Source organism: Orycteropus afer, unplaced genomic scaffold (assembly GCF_000298275.1).
Source record: "Orycteropus afer afer isolate SDZICR_OR568_19922 unplaced genomic scaffold, OryAfe1.0 scaffold00179, whole genome shotgun sequence".
NCBI lineage: Eukaryota > Metazoa > Chordata > Mammalia > Tubulidentata > Orycteropodidae > Orycteropus > Orycteropus afer.
In genome coordinates, this window is record NW_006921766.1 from 5,435,726 (window position 1) to 5,442,531 (window position 6,806).

Genomic DNA, 6,806 nt, shown 5'->3' on the forward strand with positions numbered 1-6,806 from the left:
CGCCAGCCCGCCCCTGCGGGGCACGGAGCCTGCGGGGCTGTGGGCTGGGAGTCACGGGCGGGGGGCTCCTGGCGCCCCCAGCCCGCAGCTCCCTGTGCGGCCACCTCCGCCAGGCTGGCATCTTCGTCGCCGACGGTCCTTCCTGATGTCACTTTTCCCTCCGTGCCCTCGGGGAAAGCCCGGGTGTGGACTCGGGGGACGGTCCCTGCACCTCTTCCCACTGTCCGCGCCCTAAGAAGCAGATCCCTAGACACCCCAAGAAAAACCTTGCGTTCGTGTTTTCAAACCTTTTGGTGACTAAGGAAGGGTGGTAAGGCCGATGAACAGGTGACGTGTGCCCGCCCCCGGGGTGGGTGGCCGCGCAGGTGAGACCAGCCCCACCCCACGCAGAGCTGGGGATCGTCAGCCACGTGCGGCCTCCGCGGGAGGGAGAGGTGTTGGGTTGTGGTCAGTTTTGAGGAGACAGAGATGAAAACGTTGTGGATATAGTGACAGACCTAATACTTGTAGTTATTTATTTATCTTTATTACAAACTTAATATAGTGGGTGTTTGTCACAAATGCTCAGAAACTGTCCCCTGAGGTCACCAAGAGCGGGTTAAAACTGTAGAAAGCAGCTTGTAGTCAGAGACATGTGGACTGATGTAAGTATTCGAACCTCCTGACTCGCGTTTCTAAACCCACTCAAAATCCCAGACTCACTTATTTGAAGAAAACTATTTTTAATGCTGAAAAATAAAGGAGCAACAGCTTTTCTGATAATTTCTAAAAGACAATGATGAGCAACTCACCCTGGAGCGCCTGCACATGACTGTAAACACTTTTTTAAAACGTTTTTAAAAGTGTGGTGACATCCTACCACTACCATCATCACAATTTGTTTCAAACCTGGACATTTTCACATTCTCCACATTTTCACAGCTCCACTGTTTCCCTGGATTTCCTTGACAGAGCTGCCTTTTGGTTAATGATTAAGAGATAGCAGAATGATTAAGAGATAACAGAGATCTTGAAATTTTAAAATTTTTAAATTTTAAAAATTTTAAATTTTTCTCCTTTAGAGTTTGCATTAATTTTTTCTTTTGCTGATATCTATGATTCCATACTTTTGTAGAAAAGTTGCAGCCAATAATACAATAATATATATGATTTCAGGAGCAGGAAGAACAGTTAATTTTCCAGAAGACAAATAAGTAAATTAAAAAATCAACCCCAGCTGCAGGCCTGGTAGTTTTTCTTGCAATGATTGTCTTTGAGGAGATCTGTTCACTTAGGATTCTCCTCTCATGTATCATTCTTTCTATATCATTATCTGTGCAGAAGGCCAGGAAAAAGAATATTCCTCCCGTGTGGGAGATTTGAAGGAACTAGTGCTTATCCTACTTCCGTAGTGATACTGCCTCGAAAACCCAAGGAGGGGTCGCTATGAGTCGGGGCCGACTCGACGGCACATAACAACAACAACAAGTGCTTATACAAGGAGCCATGATGATGCAGTGGTTAAGCGCTTGGCTGTTAACCAGGAGATTGGCAATTTGAACCTGCCAGCCACTCCTCGGGAGAAAGAGGAGGCAGTCTGCTTCTGTAAAGATCTACTGCCTTGGAAACCTCTGGGGTAGTTCTACTTGGTCCTGTAGGGTTGCTATGAGTCGCAATCTACTTGATAACATTTGATGGTTTGATTCCTCATACAAAGCTGCAAATCAGAAGGTCAGCAGATAAGTGGTTTGAATCCACTAGCTGCTCCATAGGAGAAAGCGTGGCAGTCTGCTTCCATAAAGATTACAGCTTTGGAAGCTCTATGGGGCTAGTCTACTCTGTCCTATAGGGTCACTCTGAGTAGGAGTTGACAGTAGGTTTTTTGGTTTCTAGTTCTTATACACATGGTTTCAGAGGTTGAGATTGTGAGCAGTGACCTAATGCTTTCGCAGCCTCCATTTCTTATTTGTAAAGCGTGTGTTATACCTATCCAACTCACCTCACAGATTCCTGTGCACACATACTCATTTGTTAAACCATGCATTTGTTCAATAAGTATTTATTAAATACCTTACCACATGCCAGGTGCTGTTGAGAACAAGATTGAAAGGCCCTGCTAGGTTGACATAAATATAACTTCTAAGACAGACAAGGAAGAAAGGCATGGCAACCTATTTCCAAAGATTAGCCAATGCAGATCCTAAAGATCTTAACAGAACATTGTTCTGTTAGCCAGTATGAGCTCCCTAGGCTAGAAGGCACTCAAAATAAATACACAGTGGCTGCAACAATGGATTCACACATACCAATCAGTGATTGTGAACATGATGCAGGACTGGGCAGTGTTTTGTTCTATTGTTTATGGGGTCAGAGCCAATTTGATGGCATATAACAACAGCATAACTATAACTGTTGTTAGTAGTTCTAGTTCTAACAGATACTTTCCTAGATAAGGTAGAGGTAAGAGCCATGAAGAAAGCTAAAGGCAGGCAAGCAGACAGAGGTCAAGGTAGGGATAGAGGTGTGTGCTCGGGACTGAAGAACTAGAAAGATCTTCCTGAGGAGGGGGCATTTGAATGGAGACCATTGTTGTGAGGGAGCTGCTTAGAGATCTGAGGTGCGTGTGTCTCACGTAGATGAATGGCAAGTGCAAAGGTCCTGAGGTAGGAACAAACTTTGTGTTAAGGGTGAGACAGACAAGTGTGGCCAGAGTAGAGATGGCACAGGGGAGAGGGATGCACTGACGAGGGAGGGCTGGGCTGACAGGGCCATGCACCACACAGGACCAGAGGGACAACACTGGGGGCTTTGGGCAGCATCTGATTTACATCTTTTTAAAGATGACCCTATGTGGCTGCCATGTGGGGAACTGAGGTATAGGTAGTCACAGATCTAGGCTCCAGGTGACTCTGTTAAATATAGTGCATGCAAAAGGAGAATCAGAGGTGAGATCAAAGTATATTTCTAGAGCTAGACAGCACTGGTTGGAGAATGAGCAGTGGGTGACTGGGGTGCCATATACCAAGGTACAGATAATGGATTGGAGCTCTGGTGGTGTAGTGCCTAAGGCATTTGCCTGCTAACTAGAACGCTGGTGGTTCAAACCCATCAGCCACTCCTGGTAGGCAATCTACTTCCATGGTGATCCTGCCTCGGAAGCTGAAGGAGGGGTCGCTATGAGTCAGATCCAACTCCACGACAGTGAGTTTTTTTTTTTTTTTTTTAGAGCAGGGGCAGGTGGGGTTCCTGTTATCTTTGAGACATCACAGTGCTTCTTTGGGGTGGAGGAAACCCCTACACCAGGCCAAAGTCCTTACCTTCCCTATATGTTCCCTCAAATGGCCTGGTCTGAGAGAGAGCCCCTCCTCACTGTCCAGGGGGCCACGATCCTGGACAAGCAGTCAAGCACTTAACCACTGTGCCACCTGGCTCCTTTCACTTCATTGGACACACCTTTTGTGGTAGGCAATTATTTATAAAAATTTATGTGACATTTTGATCATATTTCTATAGACTTAGGTGAAATTGACAGGAGGCCTGGTGGTGTAGTGGTTAAGTGCTTGGCTGCTAACTGAAAGGTTGGTGGTTTGAAATCACAAGCTGCTTTGCAAGAGAAAGATATGACAGTCTGCCTCTATAAAGATTACAGCTGTAGAAATCCTATGAGGCAGTTCTGTCCTGCCTAATAGAGTCTCTATGAGCTGGAGTCACATCGACAGCAAGGGGTTTTGGGTTTGAGGTGAAATTGGGAACGCAGTGGTGGTTCAGTGGTAGAATTCTTGCCTTTCATGTGGGAGACCCAGGTTCAATTCTCAGCCAATGCACCTTTTGCACAGTTATCACCCATCTGTCAGTGGAGGCTTGTGTATTGCTGTGATGCTGAACAGGTTTCAGAGGAGCTGCTAGACTAAGACAGACTAGGAAGAAAGGCCTGGCCATTTACTTCTGAAAATTAAGACAGTGAAAATCCTGTAATTCACAGTGGTCCAGTCTGTAATCAGTTATGGAAATAGTGCAGGCCCAGGCAGTGTTTCCTTCCATTGTGCATGGGGTCACCATAAACTGGGGGCTGACTATACAGTAGCTAACAACAACAATGTAGATTTGGAGCTTGGATTTCTCAGATGATGATTTTCTTTACCTGAGACACATGATATGTTACTGCCTCTGTTTTATTTCATTCAGCATGGCTTCCTTAGATTTATAGCTATAGTGTTTGTAGGTTGCAGTTATCATCAGAAAGCCTGTTTTCAGTGACCTCCACCCTTGATGTGGCCTCAGGCAAACACATTGTAAGTAGAGCATCTTATAAAATCATGAATTGCATGGGTTCTGCATAGGATACTTGGTAGGACTTTGACTTACCACCTGTTCTCTGGAAGAAGCGGGCCAACCCTGTTGGACAGAGTCTGGCTTTGAGAAGCGATGTTTCAAGTGTTTTGTAATTCTCAGGACCTATGGCTTTTTTTAAAATTTTAAAAATACTTGTGCTACAGCCACTCTGGGAAATAGTTTGGCAGTTATTAAGGCATACATGCACTCTATCTAATCTAGCAATTGTTCTCCCAAGCATGAGAAATGAGAGTGAACACTCAGGCAAACACCCGTATACACATGCTCATAGAAGCTCTGTTCATAATAGCCAAAAACTAGCAGCAACCCAAGTGTCCTCAAGGGATAAACATAAAAAATGGTGGTATCTATACTGTGGAATACTACCTAGCAGTAAAAAGGAATAAATTACTGATAGGTGGAACAATTTGAATGGATCTGAAGGGCATATGCTGAATGATAAAAGCCAATTCCGAAAGATTACATAAATCTATTCGTAGAACGTTCTTGAAATAACACAGTATGGTAGTTCAGTTTGTGTGTCAACTTGTCTGGGGCTGGTTACGTGGCTGGGCAGCTGGATGTAGTATTCCCCATGATGAGACTGGTAATCAACTGCATGGTGGCATCTAGTGGGAGCAGTCTTAGGGAATGTGCTCTGCTTCCTGTATATAAGCAGAAGCCTTGGGGAATGGTCTCTAGTTTGTGGCACACTTGGACCCTGCATGTAGCCATGTCATTGTTCAGCAGCCTACCATGCTCTGCCAACCTTGGGATTTACAATGGACTTGAATTAATGGCCTGCCGTGTGATTTGGTAATATCGAGACTGTGCCTTGTTACTTGTCAACCTTGGGCTTGGCAGCCTCAGCAGCCAGCACCTGTCTGAGTGGAGAAAAGCCTCTAGCTCCAGTGGGCCGGGAGCTGGAGGCAGAGCTAACGCCCAAGGTCGAGGAGCTTTTACCCAGCCCCTAGAGCCTGGCACTTTGAACTTGGACTTAAAGCCTCCAAACTGTGAGAGAATAAGCTCCTATTTGTTAAGGCATTCCATTTGTGGTATTTTCCTGTGAGAGCGACACTAGGGAACCAGAACACACAGTATAGAGATGGAGAACAGATTATTGTTTGCCAGGGGTTAAGGATACACCAGGCTGGTGTGGTTGCAAAGAAGTAGCATGAGGGAACCCTATAGTGAGGGAAAAGTTTTATATTTTGATAGTGATTGTGGTTACAAAAATAAATGTTGTTGTTAGGCAGTGTTCAGTTGGTTCTTACTCATACCGTTCCTTTGTACACAGAATGAAACACTGCCTGATCGTGCACCATCTTCACAATCCTTGCCATACATGAGCCCATCATCACAGCCACTGTGCTAATCCATCTAGTGCAGGGTCTTCCCCATTTTCACTGACCCTCTACTTTACCAGTCCTGACATTCTTATCCAGGGACTGGTCCCTTCTGACACCACGACCTAAGGAGCATACCGACTAGACTTCCTTCAAGACAGATTTGTTCATTCTTCTAGCAGTCCATGGTACATTCAGTATTCTTTGCCAATACCACAGTTCAAATGCATCAATTCTTCTGGGGCCTTTCTTGTTCATTGTCCAGCTCACATGCATATGAGGTGATTGAACATACAGTGGCTTTGGTCATGTACACCTTAGTCTTCAAAGTGGTATTTTTCCTCTTGAACACTTTAAAGAGATCTTTTGCAGCAGATTTCCCCAGTGCAATATGTTGTTTGAATTCTTGATTGCTGCTTCCATGGGCATTGGTTTGTAGATCCAAGCAAAATGAAATCTCTGACAACTTTTAATAGTTTCTTCACTTATCATGATGTTCCTTATGAATAGCAGGGAAATATGGCCTGGTATAGTGCCAGAAGACAAGTCCCTCAGGTTAGAAAGCACCCAATGGAACATTTGACAAAGGTTCAAAGGCAATTCACTGTTGAGAGGATAGCCTTTTCAACATTACTGTGTAGGTGTGTGCAGATTTTCGAGTAGAGAGCGAGTGAACAGCAGGACTCTGGACCACTTGTGTAGAGAAGGGAAGTCTGAATGGTGGGGGAGGCGTCCATGTGGTCCCAGGAGGACCTGTCTTCTGGGCTGGGTCATTTTTGAGGTGACAAAAGCCAGCACAGAACCATATTGAGGTGCTGTAACTCAACCAAAGTTCGGAGAGCTGCTGGTTTCGTTGTCCATGGTAACAGAGGCTAGTGGCTCCACGTTTATCATTGTGATAGTTGAAGATGTGTCAACTTGGCTGGACTCCAGTTGTGAGTGGTGGTTCCCATGATGGATCAGATGACTGAGTTCTGAGCGGCCGGTCTTCCCAAGGGGAGTTTCCCCAGGGGTGTGGCCTACCTGCAATGCTATTCCAAGGACAAGCTGGAAGAACGGCATTCCGGACTATATACTTCCTTGAGTGAGCGGCTCGCCGCTCGCCCTGGAGGTTTCGGATTCATTCTTTGTTGGGAACAGCAACCAGCG